The 20673-nt window shown below is 48.1% G+C and overlaps 1 protein-coding gene across 2 annotated transcripts in view; it reads left to right on the forward strand.

The window, feature by feature from the left end:
* Positions 1–19991, forward strand: part of stpg2 (sperm-tail PG-rich repeat containing 2) — a 649746-nt gene extending 629755 nt beyond the window's left edge. For both annotated transcript variants that reach the window (XM_072495293.1, XM_072495292.1), the window contains one exon: positions 15534–19991. The gene's annotated coding sequence lies outside the window, so the exon portion shown is untranslated. The remainder of the gene's footprint in view (positions 1–15533) is intronic.
* Positions 19992–20673: the final 682 nt, after the last annotated feature.

Here is a 20673-nt window from a genome sequence, read left to right on the forward strand (position 1 = left end):
CCTCTGCATGTTTCAAGGTCATTCAATGGGCCAGGGAGAGGTGATTCCGCTGATGGCTTAGCAACAGGAGGCCACTTATTTCAGGGATTCTGCGGGGAGAGCAGTCCTTCAGCAAGGAAATGACATAAAAGGCTGAAAATGGCCTCTTAAGTAGAGCCTAACTGGCGGTCACATTCCATTGGCAGCTTGAATCGGGATACCCCCGCCTGGAAGCGGGACAGCATCCCAGAGCAGTCCCGACGGTGATTTCCACTCGCTTTCTGCACCCCCGCAACCCCTCCAGAAAACATGTCTCCGCGGGGCCAGTTAAATTGCAGCCAATATTTTAGGTCAATGACCTTTCATCAGAACTGGCAAATGTCAGCGAGGTAACGGATCTTAATCACGGCAGGAAAGGGGTGGGAGAGGCGAATAAACAAGAGGAAGCTATGTGCCATGGTGGAGGGCAGGAATCTTTATATATTGAAAGGAAATGGGGCAAGTAAAAAAAAATCAAAAGATGAGTCTGGAAGATGTATAAATACCGAAAACAGATTCATTATAAATATTGGCTGATTGAGAAAACGGGAGTGCCAGTTATCACAGAATCATAGAATTTACAGTGTAGAAGGAGGCCATTCGGCCCATCAAGTCTGAACCAGCCCTTGGAAAACCGCACCCTACTTATGCCCCCGCCTCCACCCTATCCCCGTAACCCAGTAACCCCACCTAACCTTTTGGACACCAAGGAGCAACTTAGCACGGCCAATCCACCTAACCTGCACATCTTTGGACTGTGGGAGGAAACCGGAGCACCCGGAGGAAACCCACGCAGACACGGGGAGAAAGTGCAGACTCCACTCAGTCACCGGAGGTTGGAATTGAACCCGAGTCCCTGGAGTTGTGAGGCAGCAGTGCTAACCACTGTGCCGCCGTGCGGCCCACCCGGAATTGTTGAACTCAGTTCTGTGTCTGGAAGGTTATAAAGATTGCCTCATTGAAAAACGAGGAGACAGTCCTGGAGCTGCACTGGATAATTCGAACATTTATGGGCTGGTAATAAAACAGCAAATTTTTCAGACAGAAGAATGATCCGAGGACTAGTGAACCATAGCAGTGGCCCTGCCTGCACCGATATTTCTGGAATTAAAACAGTGAAAGGGTCTCCACACAAAGGGACCTTCTCTGTAAAGCATTGGGCCCTGTCTTAAATAGATTAAGCCAAACTCATTGTTCCAGGTATTTCACATCAATGGCCAGTATCAATGAAGCTGTCAGTAGTTGCTCTAATCAAAATCTTTGCAGGGGAAAAAAATTAAAAAATATTTTGACTAGAAAAGGCCTTTTCAACCCTGCGAGTGGGTGGAGATCACGGAGGGGATACTGGTCCTGTAAGGGCAATGCATCAGGAGCATAAAGTGGTCTGTGTGATTCATACAATCTGGTTCCTGTGTTATTAGGGAAGTAACTCAGCCAGCAAGTTCTGTAACTGCCCTTTTCTTTCCTATAAATCTCCGAAGCCAGCAAGAAATTAGTAGAGTGGGTACATTGATCTTGTAAGGTTAATGTTAAATTGGCAGCAAAAAGTTATTATTGGCCGGTGAGACAGTTCAGAGAAGTTTCCACTGTTAACACTTGCAGTGCTCTTGGCTGATGACATGCTGTGCTGGTGCTCTCATATTCAGCCTATCAATCCCCATTCTCTTAGTGCTAAGCTTTTTACTGGTGTTGGTAACTAATGCAGCCGCAGTTATTTATGTGTGCAACACACCACTTTCCTCAGTCTTTCATCAATAGGGTTCTTCTTCAGCTAATCAAAATGAAATAAATCATTGCGGTGTTTTGCCAAATCCCTGGAGTGCATAAATCAAGGTGCACTTTGTGTGCACTTCTCGCAGGGCCCATAGTGCGACTATTGTTGAAATGTTGACTGCACCCTTATATTAACGATCAGATCATTATCAGATTTTGTTCCAAAGGCACTTTGTAGCAGTATTCTTTAAATATCACCAAGTAATGTTAGGCATAACATGGAATTTTGCAGCACAGATATAAGCCATTCAGCCCAGCCTGTTTCTGCTCCACACAAGTCTCCTCCCCTCCTTCTCCAACTCACCCGAGTGCTCTCTCCCTCATGCCTCTATCTAGCTTCCCTGTCAGTGCACAGTTGCCTCAACAACAACCTGTCGTGGCCAGTTCCACATCCTCACCTCTCCGGACAAAGACATTTCTTCTGAATTCTGTGGCGCTGAAGGAAGGCATTTTGTCGAAGCTTTTCCCCTCCCACTCATCAGGGCCATCGGAGGAATGCCAGTTTTGGCGGAAACGACAATTGCGTGAGTAGGGAGCGCCGGCCGGCCGGTTGAAAAGTGGACTCTGATTGGTAGAGAACTCAGAAACGGGGCTAAGGCTATCGTCACATTCGGCCCTGAAGAATGCCCAGTCAACCCCAGCTTACCCCCGGGAGGGCGAAGTGTCTCAAACATTTGAGCAACAGGTGAAGCCAGCTGTTTCAGGCTGTAGCAACACGGGGGTGCTCACCATTAACAGGACACTGCCGTCAGGCCATAAGGATATTTTGCCTATCAAGCAAATGAGTAATGTGGTGTATGAATTTCCACAATTGGACATTATTTGCTAAATAATTTTCAGTGTACGAAAAACTACGCTGACAACCAATTGGGGGAACTCACAGCATTTAAATGTACTGGAAGCTGCATGTATTGATACAAAGGGCCCTGTTCTTTACAGACAGAAAGGACATGGACACACATTGTGCCTGTTTCAGTTAAACGCGATAGTCATTAGCTGGTTCATTCCTCAGACCAATGCCTTGACCAATGGGAATCAAGCAGCCTGGTTTAAATTTTTAAACAATGCTTGGCAGTTAAATGCCAGTCACTTTTAACTGATGCGTTCTCCGTGGAAACCAATTAGCATCCTCTTCTAATATAGTATGGTGTTGTTGTTTCCTTTAATATAGGCATTCTTGCAATTGTCTTGATGAGTGATAGATGAAAAGCTTTGACAAAATGTCTTTATTCAGCAATACTCAAGTTCTGTGCCAACAAATGGGCGGCACGGCGGCACAGTGGTTAGCACTGCTGCCTCACAGCTCCAGGGACCCGGGTTCAATTCCCGCCTTGGGTGGCCGTCTGTGCGGAGTCTGCACCTTCTCCCAGTGTCCGCGTGGGTTTCCTCCGGGTGCTCCGGTTTCCTCCCACAGTCCAAAGATGCGCAGGTCAGGTGGATTGGCCATGATAAATTGCCCTTAGCGTCCAAAATTGACCTTAGTTGTTTGAAGGTTAGGTGGGGTTACTGGGTTACGGGGATAGGGTGGAGGTATGGGCTCAAGTAGGGTGCTCTTTCCAAGGGCCAGTGTAGACTCGATAGGCAGAATGGCCTCCTTCTGCACTGTCGGGATTCTACGATTCTAATAATGAAATAATGACTATTTATCTTATATTTATGATCCCCAGTTTTGGATCAATGGAAGCATTGGTCTGAATTTAATGTTGGCAATGCCACCTGGCTGGAGAGCTGAATGGAGCCCTGTGACCCCTTCATTGGCAAAGGTCTGCCGGAAATGAGTGCTCATCAGGTAACTAACTGGCTAACTACAGGATTTAGGACTCCATCGAGTCCTAAACCCAACATGCTCTATATATGGCTGCTCCCTCGACGACCACTGGTTGCATACTAATGGCAATGGGCTGAAACCCTCGAATGGCCATTGAACTATCCACTAAAGGACCTCAATTAGCATCTGGGCGGAGAGGCCGCCACCAGCCTTCCCGCCCGGGAATCAATGGAGCGAAGGCGGGAAGGTGATGGGATTCCCACCTCGCAGTCTTCCACCCGATTAAATGCTCACTCCAACATCAAACTCCCCATTGGGGGGGTGGAGTGAGGCCAGAAATTTCTGCCCCTCTTTTCTGATTGGCTCAACCAGACCCCTTAATAATTTTAAAGAACTCTATCAGGTAAAAGCTTTTAAACTGCTCGTCTGACCTTCTTCAGGAGTGAGCCACTTTTCCATATTTCTTACTTCAGGGCAGGATTGGCAGCTGAATGTTGGAGGATATAGATGCTTCAGGAGAGATAGAGGGGAATGTAAAAGGGGTGGGGGTGTAGCATTACTGGTTAAGGAGAAAATTATAGCCGTACTGCGGGAGGACACCTTGGAGGGCTCATACAATGAGGCAATCTGGGTAGAGCTTAGGAACAGGAAGGGAGCAATCACAATGTTGGGCGTTTATTACAGGCCCCCCAACTGCCAGCGAGGGATAGAGGAGCAGAGAGGTAGAGAGATTTTGGATAGGTGCAAAAGTAACAGGGTTGTTGTGGTCGGGGATTTTAATTTCCCCGATATTGACTGGGACTCACTTCGTGCTCGGGGTTTGGATGGGGCAGAGTTTGTAAGGTGTATCCAGGAAGGCTTCTTGATGCAATATGTAGATAGTCCAACGAGGGAAGGGGCAGTACTGGACCTGGTATTGGGGAATGAGCCTGGACAGGTGGTTGAGGTTTCAGTAGGGGAACATTTTGGGAGTAGTGACCACCTTTAGCCTCAAAATAAGGGGAAGTAGATTTAGGACTGAGTTTAGGAGGAACTTCTTCACCCAAAGGGTTGTGAATCTATGGAATTCCTTGCCCAGTGACGCAGTAGAGGCTCCTTCATTAAATGTTTTTAAGATAAAGATAGATAGTTTTTTGAAGAATAAAGGGATTAAGGGTTATGTTGTTCGGGCCGGAAAGTGGAGCTGAGTCCACAAAAGATCAGCCATGATCTCATTGAATGGCGGAGCAGGCTCGAGGGGCCAGATGGCCTACTCCTGCTCCTAGTTCTTATTTCTGTAAGTTTTAGGGTACTTTTGGACAGGGATGAGGGTAACCTTCGCGTTAAGGTGCTAAACTGGGGAAAGGCAAATTACGATAACAAATTGAAGAATTTGGATTGGGTGCGACTGTTGGATAATAAATCAACATCGGACATGTGGGTGTCTTTCAAGCGACAGTTGATTAGGATTCAGGAAAGTCACGTTCCTGAGAGAATGAAGGATAAGTATGGGAAATTTAGGGAGCCTTGGATAGCGAGGGATATTGTGAACCTCGTCAAAAAGAAAACAGAGATTTTTGTAAGGTCTAGAAGGGTGGGAGCAGTCGATACCCTTGAGGAGTATAAAGAAAGTAGGGAGGTACTGAAGCGGGAAATTAGGAGAGCTAGGAGGGGTCATGAAAAATCCTTGGCAAGAGAGATTAAGGTGAATCCCAAAGCTTTTTATTCATATGTAAAAAGCAAGAGGGTAGCCAGGGAAAGGATTGGGCCACTTAAGGACAGTGGGGGGAATCTATGTGATGAGCCAGAGGAAATGGGCAAGGCACTAAATTAATACTTTGCATCAGTGTTCACTAAAGAAAGGGACTTGGTGGTAGTTAATTCTTGGGTAGGGTGTGTGGACATAAGGATATTTTGCCTATCAAGCAAATGAGTAATGTGGTGTATGAATTTCCACAATTGGACATTATTTGCTAAATAATTTTCAGTGTACGAAAAACTACGCTGACAACCAATTGGGGGAACTCACAGCATTTAAATGTACTGGAAGCTGCATGTATTGATACAAAGGGCCCTGTTCTTTACAGACAGAAAGGACATGGACACACATTGTGCCTGTTTCAGTTAAACGCGATAGTCATTAGCTGGTTCATTCCTCAGACCAATGCCTTGACCAATGGGAATCAAGCAGCCTGGTTTAAATTTTTAAACAATGCTTGGCAGTTAAATGCCAGTCACTTTTAACTGATGCGTTCTCCGTGGAAACCAATTAGCATCCTCTTCTAATATAGTATGGTGTTGTTGTTTCCTTTAATATAGGCATTCTTGCAATTGTCTTGATGAGTGATAGATGAAAAGCTTTGACAAAATGTCTTTATTCAGCAATACTCAAGTTCTGTGCCAACAAATGGGCGGCACGGCGGCACAGTGGTTAGCACTGCTGCCTCACAGCTCCAGGGACCCGGGTTCAATTCCCGCCTTGGGTGGCCGTCTGTGCGGAGTCTGCACCTTCTCCCAGTGTCCGCGTGGGTTTCCTCCGGGTGCTCCGGTTTCCTCCCACAGTCCAAAGATGCGCAGGTCAGGTGGATTGGCCATGATAAATTGCCCTTAGCGTCCAAAATTGCCCTTAGTGGCTTGAAGGTTAGGTGGGGTTACTGGGTTACGGGGATAGGGTGGAGGTATGGGCTCAAGTAGGGTGCTCTTTCCAAGGGCCAGTGTAGACTCGATAGGCAGAATGGCCTCCTTCTGCACTGTCGGGATTCTACGATTCTAATAATGAAATAATGACTATTTATCTTATATTTATGATCCCCAGTTTTGGATCAATGGAAGCATTGGTCTGAATTTAATGTTGGCAATGCCACCTGGCTGGAGAGCTGAATGGAGCCCTGTGACCCCTTCATTGGCAAAGGTCTGCCGGAAATGAGTGCTCATCAGGTAACTAACTGGCTAACTACAGGATTTAGGACTCCATCGAGTCCTAAACCCAACATGCTCTATATATGGCTGCTCCCTCGACGACCACTGGTTGCATACTAATGGCAATGGGCTGAAACCCTCGAATGGCCATTGAACTATCCACTAAAGGACCTCAATTAGCATCTGGGCGGAGAGGCCGCCACCAGCCTTCCCGCCCGGGAATCAATGGAGCGAAGGCGGGAAGGTGATGGGATTCCCACCTCGCAGTCTTCCACCCGATTAAATGCCCACTCCAACATCAAACTCCCCATTGGGGGGGTGGAGTGAGGCCAGAAATTTCTGCCCCTCTTTTCTGATTGGCTCAACCAGACCCCTTAATAATTTTAAAGAACTCTATCAGGTAAAAGCTTTTAAACTGCTCGTCTGACCTTCTACAGGAGTGAGCCACTTTTCCATATTTCTTACTTCAGGGCAGGATTGGCAGCTGAATGTTGGAGGATATAGATGCTTCAGGAGAGATAGAGGGGAATGTAAAAGGGGTGGGGGTGTAGCATTACTGGTTAAGGAGAAAATTATAGCCGTACTGCGGGAGGACACCTTGGAGGGCTCATACAATGAGGCAATCTGGGTAGAGCTTAGGAACAGGAAGGGAGCAATCACAATGTTGGGCGTTTATTACAGGCCCCCCAACTGCCAGCGAGGGATAGAGGAGCAGAGAGGTAGAGAGATTTTGGATAGGTGCAAAAGTAACAGGGTTGTTGTGGTCGGGGATTTTAATTTCCCCGATATTGACTGGGACTCACTTCGTGCTCGGGGTTTGGATGGGGCAGAGTTTGTAAGGTGTATCCAGGAAGGCTTCTTGATACAATATGTAGATAGTCCAACTCGGGAAGGGGCAGTACTGGACCTGGTATTGGGGAATGAGCCTGGACAGGTGGTTGAGGTTTCAGTAGGGGAACATTTTGGGAGTAGTGACCACCTTTAGCCTCAAAATAAGGGGAAGTAGATTTAGGACTGAGTTTAGGAGGAACTTCTTCACCCAAAGGGTTGTGAATCTATGGAATTCCTTGCCCAGTGACGCAGTAGAGGCTCCTTCATTAAATGTTTTTAAGATAAAGATAGATAGTTTTTTGAAGAATAAAGGGATTGAGGGTTATGGTGTTTGGGTGGGAAAGTGGAGCTGAGTCCACAAAAGATCAGCCATGATCTCATTGAATGGCGGAGCAGGCTCTAGGGGCCAGATGGCCTACTCCTGCTCCTAGTTCTTATTTCTGTAGGTTTTAGGGTACTTTTGGACAGGGATGAGGGTAACCTTCGCGTTAAGGTGCTAAACTGGGGAAAGGCAAATTACGATAACAAATTGAAGAATTTGGATTGGGTGCGACTGTTGGATAATAAATCAACATCGGACATGTGGGTGTCTTTCAAGCGACAGTTGATTAGGATTCAGGAAAGTCACGTTCCTGAGAGAATGAAGGATAAGTATGGGAAATTTAGGGAGCCTTGGATAGCGAGGGATATTGTGAACCTCGTCAAAAAGAAAACAGAGATTTTTGTAAGTTCTAGAAGGGTGGGAGCAGTCGATACCCTTGAGGAGTATAAAGAAAGTAGGGAGGCACTGAAGCGGGAAATTAGGAGAGCTAGGAGGGGTCATGAAAAATCCTTGGCAAGAGAGATTAAGGTGAATCCCAAAGCTTTTTATTCATATTTAAAAAGCAAGAGGGTAGCCAGGGAAAGGATTGGGCCACTTAAGGACAGTGGGGGGAATCTATGTGATGAGCCAGAGGAAATGGGCAAGGCACTAAATTAATACTTTGCATCAGTGTTCACTAAAGAAAGGGACTTGGTGGTAGTTAATTCTTGGGTAGGGTGTGTGGACAGTCTGGATCATGTTAACATCGAAAAGGAGGAGGCATTGGGTCTTTTAAAATATTTTAAGATAGATAAGTCTCCTGGACCAGATGAGATTTATCTCAGAATACTGAGGGAAGTAAGGGAGGAAATTGCTGGGGCCTTGACTGACATCTTTGTATCCTCATTGGCTATAGGTGAGATCCCAGAGGACTGGTGAATAGCTAATGTGGTACCGCTGTTTAAGGAAGATAGCAGGGATAATCCTGGAAACTATAGGCCGGTGAGCCTCACGTCGATAGTCGGTAAATTATTGGGCAGGATTCTCAGGGACAGGATTTATGCCCATTTGGAAACAAATGGACTCATAAGCGATAGACAGCATGGTTTTGTGAAGGGGAGGTCGTGCCTCACTAACTTGATCGAGTTTTTTGAGGAGGTGACAGAGATGATGGATGACGGGAGGGCAGTGGATGTTGTTTACATGCACTTCAGTAAAGCCTTTGACAAGGTACCTCATGGCAGACTGGTGCAAAAGGTGAAGTCACAAGGGATAAGAGATGGTAAGACGAATACAGAACTGGCTCGGTCACAGAAGGCAGAGCGTAGCAGTAGAAGGATGTTTTTCTGAATGGAAGGTTGTGACTAGTGGTGTTCCACAGGGATCGGTTGCTGGGGCCTCTGTTGTTTGTGGTGTACGTAAACGATTTGGAGGAATATGTAGCCAGTCTGATTAGTAAGTTCGCAGATGACACCAAGGTTGGTGGAGAGGCAGGTAGTGTTGAGGATTGTCAGAACATATAGCAGGACACAGATAGGTTGGAGACTTGGGCAGAGAAATGGCAAATGGAGTTTAATCTGGACAAATGTGAGGTAATGCATTTTGGTAGGTCTAACATAGAGGGGAAATATACCGTAAATGGCAAAACTCTTCGGAATATAAAACGTCAGAGAGATCTGGGCGTGCAGGTCCACAGATCTTTGAAGGTGGCATCACAAGTGGACAAGGTAGACAAGAAAGCATACAGAATGCTTGTCTTCATTGGACGGGGCATTGAGTATAAAAACTGGCAAGTCATGCTACAGTTGTATAGAACCTTGGAAAGGCCGCACGTGGAATATTGGGCACAATTCTAGTTGCCACACTACCAGAAGGATGTGGAGGCTTTGGAGAGGGTGTCAAGGAGGTTTACCAGGATGTTGCCCGGTCTGGTGGGTGTTAGCCATGCGGCGAGGCTGAATAGACTCGGACTGTTTTCATTAGAATGACGGAGGTTGAGGGGTGACCTGATAGAGGTCTTCAAGATCATGAGGGGCATGGATAGAGTGGATGGGCAGGCACTCTTTCCCAGGGTGGAGGGGTCAGTCACCAGGGGGCATAGGTTTAAGGACCATGGGGCAAAGTTTAGAGGAGATGTGCGAGGCAGGTTTCTTACACAGAGGGTGGTGAGTGCCTGGAATGCGTTGCCAGGGGAGGTTGTGGAAGCAGATACATTCACGCCGTTCAAAAGGCATCTTGACAAACATATGGATAGGATGGGTATAGAGGGACACGGCATAAGGAAGTGCTGAGGATTTTGGCAATGGTTGGTATCATGACCGGTACAGGCTTGGAGGGCCGAAGGGCCTGTTCCTGTGCTGGATTGTTCTTTGTACTTCCATGGCTAAAAATGAAGTTATGTTCTGAGAAATACTGCCCATTACTATGACAACCTACCTTTGGTGGCCAGACTGAGTGTACCGCAATCAGATGTACCCCATAGCTGGGCCTGTTTCCGAGGCAACATGTGCTGCCTCAGTGGCTGATATGCTCTCCTCTCCTTCAGTGGCCAGGAGTGGGGGTCCTTCCCTCCATTATTTGTGGGCAAAACAATTCAATTTTTAAAAATGCCTTTGACGTTAATTGCAAGATTGAAAATCACCACATCCCAGACACAGGGTCATTTGGCCCGTCTGCTCCGTGCTGTTCTTTATGCCCCACAGAAGCCTCTTCCCACCCCGAATTCATCTCTTCCCAGGGGAGGCAGTGATGTAGCAGTATCGTCGCTGGACCCGTAATCCAGAGACTCGGGTTGGAATCTTGCCACAGCAAATGCAATCTGAATCGATTGTCGTAACAACCCATCTGGTTCAGTAATGTCCTTTTCGGACGGCAAATCTGCCGTCCTTACCCGGTCTGGCCTACACGTGACTCCAGACCCACCGGTCTGGTTGACTCTTACCAGCAAGCCATCCATTCCAAACAGGATGGACAATAAATGACCCAGCCAGCAATGCCCACATCCCATGTAAGGGTTTAAAAAAACACATAATCAACTATTCCTTTCTCCCTCATCTATTTAACTAGACTCCCCTTAAAGGCATCTCCACCGTTCACCTCAAGTGCTACTTGTGATAGCAAGTTCCACATTCTCATCATAAGGATGTTTCTTCCAAATTCTTGACTTGGATATATCAGCATCTTTCGTATGTTTATGCAAATAGATGCACAGTGCTTCCTGAAATAAGCAGCTCTCAGGCAGACTGTGAAATGTTTAACTTCCTTTAGTTCCTTGGAGCTGTTACAATTGTAAAATACCTCAGCCACTGCCTCCTCCCTGCGATATGTGACGGTGCCGTTTGGCACTGCCCTTAAAATCCTTTCATACATAAATGGCGGCCGAGGACTGGCTGGATAGCGGGCAAGGGCCCAATGTCGCCTCTGTTTGGGAAGGCCTGTCAAATTAAGTGCCAATCAGACACTTAGCTGGACAGGTACCCGTTTTCCGCAACGTCCCCCAGGTGCGAAGTCCCACCCGCCTTGAGCTGCTGACCAATCGGTGGCCGGTAGCCTTTCATTGCTCAGTACTGCCACCAGGGAGGCAGTGGCTGCTTCTGTTACTACACCTGTCCAAGGACCAGGATTGCTGATGATGGTGGGAGGTGGGTGAGGGTCGTGTGGGAGGGTGTTTAAGGGATTGGCTCTCAGTGCCTCTCCCTCCACCTTCCTGATGTTGGCTATCTTAATCATCTCTCTCCTGTTGTAGCACTCTACTCCATGGGCGAAATTCTCCGTCGGCGGACTCCTCCGCTTCGCCGGCAGCGCAGTCGCGCCCGCGGAATTCCCGACAGCGTGGGGGTGGCCACAATGGGAAACCCCATTGGCCGGCTGCTGGGACGGAGGATCCCACTGCTGGCTGGGGCGCACCACGCCAGTAAACGGGTCTGGCGGGACGGAGAATCCTGCCCCATATTCTTCACCTGATGTCTATGTCTATGTATTTACATTGTATATTTATCGTATGTCCTATATTTTTACGTATGGAGCGATCTGCCTGGACTGTACGCAGAACAATACTTTCCACGTACCTCAGTACACGTGACAATAAATCTAAATCCAAATCAGACACTTGCTTTGAACACGGAAACCCACTCACCTCAGAAGCAACTCTCTGACAGTGTTTACTTGACGAGCTTCCTGAATGGTGACTCCCTAACCCTGAGGGTCGAGGCCCTTGAGCGGGCCGGGCCCACTTTTAGGGCCTCAATTGGCAGCGAGATGGGATATCCATCTCTGGACCTTTCCGGCATGAACTTAATCGGGGCAGAGGTGGGACCATCGCACCCAATTAAATACGCTTGTGCCACCCAACTCACCAGGGAGAAAGGCATTAAATTTTGCCCAGTCAAAATCATCTGAATTTTTAGAAGGGTTTGAATAGGAATCCTTCCCTTGCCCAGTGTAAAAGTGACGAGTCTGAGTCATTGAGGAGGAGGAATAAAAGCACTTACATTTCATACTAAAAATGTTTTAATCAATGTAATTTACAAGTCAGGTAATTAGTCAATATAGGTCATGATACTAACTACCATTCTACAAATATTTTATATATGCTCGCTGGGATAATCAATGGATTTTTCAAAAAAGGTAATCACTATTACTGAGTATAAATACGAGATTGATGTATTTTTAAAAATTTATTTTTGCTCTGTTGATCACTTCCTTAGTCATACCAAGTCCTATCCACTGTGCTCAAGGACCTACGCTGACCCCTGGCCCAGCAATGCTTCAAGATAAAAATACTCGTCCTTGTTTTCAAACTCCTTTTTCCTCCCCCACCCAACCCTCGCTATCTCAGTAGTCTCCGCCAGTCCCTCAATCGTCCAAGCTCTCTGCCCTCCTCCATTTCTGGCCTCTTGTGTCTGCTGATTTTAACCGTGCCAAAATTGGGGGGGGGGGCTGTGCCTCCAGCTGCTTCAGAATTCCCTCCCTCCGGCTCTCCACCTCGCAAACTTTTTTTCCCATCGACGAGATGATGTTCCTTACAACCTACCTCTTGAACCAAGTTTTTTGATCACCTGTCCTAACATCTCCTTAAGTTTGGTGTCACATTTTGCATCGTGACAAAAACACTGGGGGACGTTTTATTACATTAGAAGCACAATGTCAATATAAATTGTTGTATTTGTATACTGTATCATTGTATATGTGTATGCATGTACCGACACAAATGTGCGTTTGTACATATCTAGATGTAGATACATACAAAAACACGACAAAACCACAAAGGTTGAGAACCATGCTCCCATACCTGATGCGAGTGATAAGGATTATATGATGCCTGGAATGAGTGTGTCCACCATCAGGGAGTCCTGTACGTGCTTTGATGGATCAATAATGGTTCCGCAACCAACCAAGGGGGGTCACGTTGATAGTGACTCCCATGAATTATTGAGGGGGGTCTCGGGTTGCAGAACTACTGAGCACCAGATTAAAAAGGGAAAATAGGGGACAACGAGGGGCAGAGCAGTCGTGTCTGGTTGCGGGGTCAAGGATAGGCAGTGAACTCTGCCCAAGGCAGCCTCCAGCTGTGCGTCAGTAAGGCCGTGTGCTGTTACCTTCCAACGCCATTGCTTCACTGTTCAGGTTTAAAAGAGAAAACACGCAGAAGTCTGAAAGAACAGATAGTCCCAGAGCAGAGGATTAAGAAACTGCTTTCCGCTCACATGTAACTATGTCACAAATCCTCCTCGTGCCAAACATACAGGTTTCAAAGGGAAAGACTGGGCACAAAAATAAATTCATATTAAATCTTCTCTTTTAGAAAATAGGATTTGATTACACAATCAGTTAACAGTTGGCAAGTTGCTGATGCAATACATCTGGAACTTGATTGCAAGCCAGTCAAACAGTATTATGGTGTTAGCTGTTCAGAGACCCAGAGAATGGTCCAACACAGATAGAAATCATTTGACCATTGAGTCTGTGCTGGCTCTTTTGAAGAGTAATCCACTTAGTCACACTGTACCTCCCCTTTTTCTCACTATCCGGGCAGCATGGTGGTGCAGTGGTTAGCAGTCCTGTCTCACAGCGCCAGGGTCCCGGGTTCAATTCTAGCCTTGGGTGACTGTGCGGAGTCTGGACGTCCTCCCTGTGTCTGCATGGATTTCCTCCGGGTGTTCCGGTTTCCTCCCAGGGTCCAAAGATGTTCAGATTTGGTGGAGTGGCCATGATAAATTATCCCTCGGATAGGTTGGGGGATTGGGCCGAGGTTGGTTGCTCTTTCAGAGGGTCAGTGCAGGCTCGATGGGCCGAATGGCTCATGGAGATTCTGGACTGGATTCCCCGCCCCGCCGCGCCGCATTTCTATTTCACCCCGCTGGCGGGATACTCCATTGTGCCGGCCGGTCAATGGGGTTTCCCATTGTGGGGCAGCCCCGCGCCGTCGGGAAACCCCCGAGTCTCTGGCAAAATGGAGCATCCCGCCGGCGGAGAATTCAGCCCTCTACGTTTCTGTGATTTTTCCCTTCCAGGATGTATCTAGTTTCTTTTTCAAGGCAGCTCTTTGATCCGGATGCACCACTCTATTAGGCAAGGTTTTCCAAATCCTAATCACTCGTTTTAAAAAAAATCCCCTCTCGTCAACGGATGCTGAATGAGCATCACAGGATGAGTCGGGATTTCCTCTAATTAAATATTGGTCAGATCAGAGTGACTGTCTTCAGATCCTGGACTCGGTTTCCTAGCTACCAGCTCTGTTGCTCTGCCTTGCAAACTCTCTGAGGCTGGATCCCACCCCTCCCTCAGCTCATCACTCATATGTATCTATATACCCTAATCCGCACTTTTGTTCCCCTCTGGACCTGACTATTCCACCGCACTTCTGGCTGAGCTCTCATGTTCTATCTTCCGCGGCGTGGCCACACAGTGGTTAGCACTGTTGCTTCACTGCGCCAGGGTCCCCGGTTCGATTCCCGGCTTGGCTCACTGTCTGTGCGGAGTCTGCACGTTCTCCCCGTGTCTGCGTGGGTTTCCTCCGGGCGCTCCGGTTTCCTCCCACAAGTCCCGAAAGACGTGCTTGTTAGGTGAATTGGACATTCTGAATTCTCCCTCTGTGTACACGAACAGGTGCCGGAATGTGTCGACTAGGGGCTTTTCACAGTAACTTCATTGCAGTGTTAATGTAAACCTACTTGTGACAATAAAGATTATTAATTAAAAATGTCACCCAGAACTCCAAACCCTGTTTATCCAACACCCCAGTGGTCGCTGACCTACACTGACTCCCAGTCAGTGTTAACATTTTTCATAGAATTTACAGTGCAGAAGGCCATTCGGCCCATCGAGTCTGCACCGGCTCTTGGAAAGAGCACCCTACCCAAGGTCAACACCTCCACCCTATCCCCATAACCCAGTAACCCCACCCAACACTAAGGACAATTTTGGACACTAAGGGCAATTTATCATGGCCAATCCACCTAACCTGCACATCTTTGGACTGTGCGAGGAAACCGGAGCACCCGGAGGAAACCCACGCACACACGGGGAGGATGTGCAGACTCCGCACAGACAGTGACCCGAGCCGGAATCGAACCTGGGACGCTGGAGCTGTGAAGCAGTTGCGCTATCCACAATGCTACCGTGCTGCCCAAACTTGTCTTCAAATCTCTCCAAGGCCTTGCCCCTCCCTATCTCGGTAATCTCCAGCACCCTCCAAGATCTCTGAATCCCTTTGATTCCAACCTCTTGAGCAGCTTCGATTTTAATCACACCACCATCTCTTTATGAGACTCAGTGTCAAACCTTGCCTTACAAACCCCCCCTGCAAAGTGACTCGAGAGGCCTTTTAATACATTAAAGACGTTATTTAGATAGATACGAGTAACCATCATTGTTGTTGCCAGCTACTACCCGGGCCAAGGGATTGTCAGTGGTGTCTTATTTCCTATGATTCCTTGAATTAAGGTGAGCAGATGAAGACAAGTGGAGTTTTTGAAGACAAAGAGAAACACACTGACTCTTCACAGCTCGCAAAGAAAATACCTTAACGTACTTCACATGGAGGAGGCTCCTCGAAAAGAAAGCAGCTGTTCCACGTGACCTTTCGGCCTAGTCTTCATTTCATACAGATTTGCCATCCTCTGACTGATTTAACAGCTGAAATGGGCCAGTCTGATCTACAGTAAAGAAACAAGACTGGAGATGGGGACTTGCTATTTGCAATAATGCTATTAGTTAATCTTCCATGTCACTGCACAGGAACAAAGCTAATAAATAAATTGTGTCTCTCTTGCCTTTATATTTGTCTAACTCCTGTGGACTTTTTCACAGCCTTCATGGAGGTTTGGCGGGTTTTTGCAGCAAGCTTTTCATTCTCTTTGCGAACCTCTCCGGATTTCCCTTCCAGCTCCCTTTACCTGTGTTCCTCTTCTGCCCTTTAGCCTTAAACTCTCCAAGAGACCAGTGTTTGTTAAATTCTGCCCCTACCCCCCGCACTCCCACTCACTTCATCCCACCATTGATGGCCATGCTGGTTGCTCTCTAAACCCTCTCTAAACCTCTCCACTCTCTAACTCTCACTCTCTCTCCCTCTTTATGTCACACTTTAAACCCTCCATCAAGCCTTTGGTTACCTATGCTGATACCTCGTTATGTAAGAAGTCTTACAACACCAGGTTAAAGTCCAACAGATTTGTTTGGAATCACTAGCTTTCAGGTCATCTGCTGAAGGAGCTACACTCCGAAAGCTAGCGATGGGACCAGAAGATCCCGCTGCTGGTCACAGGCAGGCAACCTCCGTCCACCGGGAAACACGTCAGAGGGATGCCAGAGAATCTCGGCCATTATCTTATCCTTCATCCCGACATACAGCCCTTGTGTTGCTTTAGCAGCAATCGAGGTTGTCCCATCTCACCAACCCAATATCAAAGCATTTTCCTAATTCCTTGCCTCGAGTACCAGCAGTCTAGAGATGGTCGAGTCAAACGATGGATTAGGGATTCAGTCCCATCATCACCCCCTCAACGTCATCTCCAAGTCCCTTCCCAAAGCCCACTGGGCTGAATATTACTTCCTGCCCAGTACTGAGAGGCACATGCTCAGGTTAAGTCCTCATCGGCACAGGGCCATCGGTGCAGAAGTGGACCATTTGGCCCATCGAGCCTGCTCTGCTGTTCAAACAGATCGTGTCTGATCATCCACCGCTACACCATGTTTCCCGCTTTCCCCAGATCCCCTGATGTCATTGGACTCCAGAAATCGATATCTGCTTTAAACATGCTCAGTGATTGAGCTTCCACAGCCCTCTGGGGTAGGGAATTCCTGTGATTCACCACCTTCAGAGTGAAGAGGGTCCCACACTCAAAAACCCGAGGGTCCCGCACTCAGATCGAGGGTCCCACACTCAGACCGAGGGTCCCACACTCAGACCGAGGGTCCCACACTCAGAGACCGAGGGTCCCACACTCAGAAACCCGAGGGTCCCACACTCAGAAACCCGAGGGTCCCACACTCAGAAACTCGAGGGTCCCACACTCAGACCGAGGGTCCCACACTCAGACCGAGGGTCCCACACTCAGAGACTCGAGGGTCCCACACTCAGAGACCCGAGGGTCCCACACTCAGAGACCCGAGGGTCCCACACTCAGACCGAGGGTCCCACACTCAGAGACCCGAGGGTCCCACACTCAGAGACCCGAGGGTCCCACACTCAGAAACTCGAGGGTCCCACACTCAGAAACCCGAGGGTCCCACACTCAGAGACCCGAGGGTCCCACACTCAGAGACCCGAGGGTCCCACACTCAGAGACCCGAGGGTACCACACTCAGAGACTCGAGGGTTCCACAGCCAGAGACCGAGGGTCCCACACTCAGAGACCGAGAGTCCCACACTCAGAAACTCGAGGGTACCACACTCAGAAACTCGAGGGTCCCACACTCAGAGACTCGAGGGTTCCACAGCCAGAGACCGAGAGTCCCACACTCAGAAACTCGAGGGTACCACACTCAGAGACTCGAGGGTTCCACAGCCAGAGACCGAGAGTCCCACACTCAGAAACTCGAGGGTCCCACACTCAGAGACCCGAGGGTCCCACACTCAGAGAACGAGGGTCCCACACTCAGAAACTCGAGGGTCCCACACTCAGAGACCCGAGGGTCCAACACTCAGAGACCCGAGGGTCCAACACTCAGAGAACGAGGGTCCCACACTCAGAAACCCAAGGGTCCCACACTCAGAAACCTGAGGGTCCCACACTCAGAAACCCGAGGGTCCCACACTCAGAACCCCGAGGGTCCCACACTCAGAGACCCGAGGGTCCCACACTCAGAAACCCGAGGGTCCCACACTCAGAAACCCCGAGGGTCCCACACTCAGAGACCGAGAGTCCGACACTCAGAGACCGAGGGTCCCACACTCAGAAACCCGAGGGTCCCACACTCAGAGACCCGAGGGTCCCACACTCAGAGACCCGAGGGTCCCACACTCAGAAACCGAGTGTTAAATAGAATAGAAACATAGGGAAGATGTTACCACTTGAGCAAAAGTGATTATACCAAATATAAGATCGGCCAGAATTTGGGCTGCCTCCCTAGGCGGGTCTGAGGTGAAGGGGGTGTGGGAGTGGGAAGTTACAGGGACAAGATTCCTTCCCGGTTCCTGCCTGCTGTGACCTCACTGGGGCAGGTGAGGCCTCAGTTGGGAACCCACCCTATTAAGTGGCAATTAACGGCCGTATTGGTTTTGTTCCCACCCAGCCTCAAACGCTATGCTGGCGCGCAGAGTGCAGCTCCATGTGGAGGAAACCCGAAAATAAAGAATGTTAGATTCTCGGACAGGAAGTGGGGAAGGGGGGAGTGCCCCTCCATCAGACACCGCTTCTAACTGGGGGTGCCCTCCCTCAAGGTCTGGTGATCACCGGATATCCCCACCCCCCTCCCCAATCTATTCCTCGAGACCCTGATCTCCCCCTTCACCACCCCCTCAGTCCTTCCCCCCGGACCCCCTACACTTACCTGCGTCTCCAATTCCCGGGACGTTGATGTTCCCGTGAATTCTCTGGTCCCACCGGTAGCGCACCTCCTCCTTCGGGTTTCCCGGTGGCTTGGGGTGGCTTCAATGGGAAATCCCATTGACAGGGTGGCAGCAGAGAATGCCGTCCCCAGCGACCGACGCGACGCCTACCGCCGCTGGGAAGCACGCGGCCGGGAGGCCGGAAAATCCCACCCTCCCTCTCAGGCAGCTATTTGCAGTTCCTCTTCCAGCCACTGCAGCGCTGTTGCGGCAAGGATTGGACAGCAGGCCTCAAAGGCGGGACTGCCACCTGAGTTATAGGGGTGGATGTCCTGCCTACAGCAAGTCAACGCATAAAATGGCTGCGGGGAAGCCAGAGTTGGCGGGGATGTGTTCCTGGTCAGCCTAAACATTCAGGCCACAGTCACTGATAAATCCAATGGGGAATTCAGGAGAATCCTCTTTACCCAGAGATCGGTGAGAATGTGGAACTCATGACCCATGGAAGCAGTTGAGTTGACTAGTGTAGAAGCAGGTAAGGGGAAGCTGGATAAACACAAGAGGGGGAAAGGAACAGGAGGAAATGTTGATGGGGTGAGATGCAGAGGCTCGTGTGCAGAATAAACACAGGTGGGGGAAATGGCCCCTCCCTGTGCCCTGAATTCTGTACACATGCTGAAAGCTAATTTGTTCAAAAGGCAGTTACTGAAATATCATCAGGAACAGTTCCAGGGTGTGTTTAGCGGAGACTACAGTAACCAAGGCACCCAGAAACTTCCAAACATTTATTAACTATATATAACTGTACGGAGATGGATAAACACAAGGCTCCTTCCAGAACCATCTCTCTCTCGACTTGTGATCTCACATGACTGATGATGTATATTCGCTCTTAGAATCATAGCAGTTAATTCTTTATTCTGCAGAAACAAAACAAAAATCATCAATTTTAATGTACGGATATATATAAATAGTCTCCGACAAATCGATTTAAGTTCATTAGGAAAGTTTTGGGGCTTCTTTTCGATTTGCCTCAATCTTCAAGTTCCAACTGAGTGGAATGTATGGAAGGAGGGAGGGTGTCTATCTGATAGAATGTTAAACACTTTATTTAAACGATTCAATCAACTGAATTAGAAATTAATGAAATCCTCATGAATTTATGCATCGGCGGTGAATGTGGGAACAAGGTGAGGTCTTATTTTCCCCAATAAATTGATATAGTACATGGGTTTCCGGGTTTTTTGGCGAATGGTTTGTCCGTTGCCTCATATGTATTAAGTTGTAAATTGGTTACAAATATTTACGTAGTGGTGTATGTATAGAGAACATCACTTCCTCTTTGCTGTGACACATCGATCTATTGTACAAATCAATAAACATGATGCTAAATTAAATGCCGGATCACTTTTCATTATTTTTACAGAAATTACTCCGTCCTTTATATTGGTTTTGCTTAATTGAAACAATTACTGATTATTGATTTCCCTAGTGCCATCAAACAATGGGGCACAATTCATAGAAGTCTAAAATCGCAAAAGAAATTCATCAACTTAAATAATAATAATAATTAAGTCATAGTGTCCCGGTCAATATTTATCCCTCAATCAACATCGCACGTAGAATAAACATTATTTGAGGTGATTATTGTCGTTTGCGGGATCATGCTGCGCGCAAATTGGCTGCCCTGTTTCCTCCAACAGGGAGTACGCTTCAACAAGTATATGATTGGCTGTAAAGTTCTTTGGGGAATCTCGAAGCTGTGAAAGGTGCTGTCTTAATACAATCTCTATCCTTCTGTCACTGCACAGTCCAGCCTCTTGACATGTCCATCCGTTGGGAAAACTGGTGGAAACCATGCACTCCTTCTCGAGACCCACCCAGGCAAGACTGTAGAGGAGAGGTGGGTTGCCACTGAATTGTGTTTACTCCAGTTTGGGTTTTCAGCTGCTGTTGTACCAGTTGACGCAGTTCCACACTTGACTGAGCCTGTCTTTGCAATCTTCACACTTGCCCCCATCCCCGCCCTGCTCGCACAGCCCCAGCTCCTTTCCTGCGTAGATGTAACGGCAGGGTCTCTCTCACCAAAGTCTG

The sequence above is a fragment of the Scyliorhinus torazame genome, chromosome 3 (assembly GCF_047496885.1).
Source record: "Scyliorhinus torazame isolate Kashiwa2021f chromosome 3, sScyTor2.1, whole genome shotgun sequence".
In the NCBI taxonomy this organism is placed as follows: Eukaryota; Metazoa; Chordata; class Chondrichthyes; order Carcharhiniformes; family Scyliorhinidae; genus Scyliorhinus; species Scyliorhinus torazame.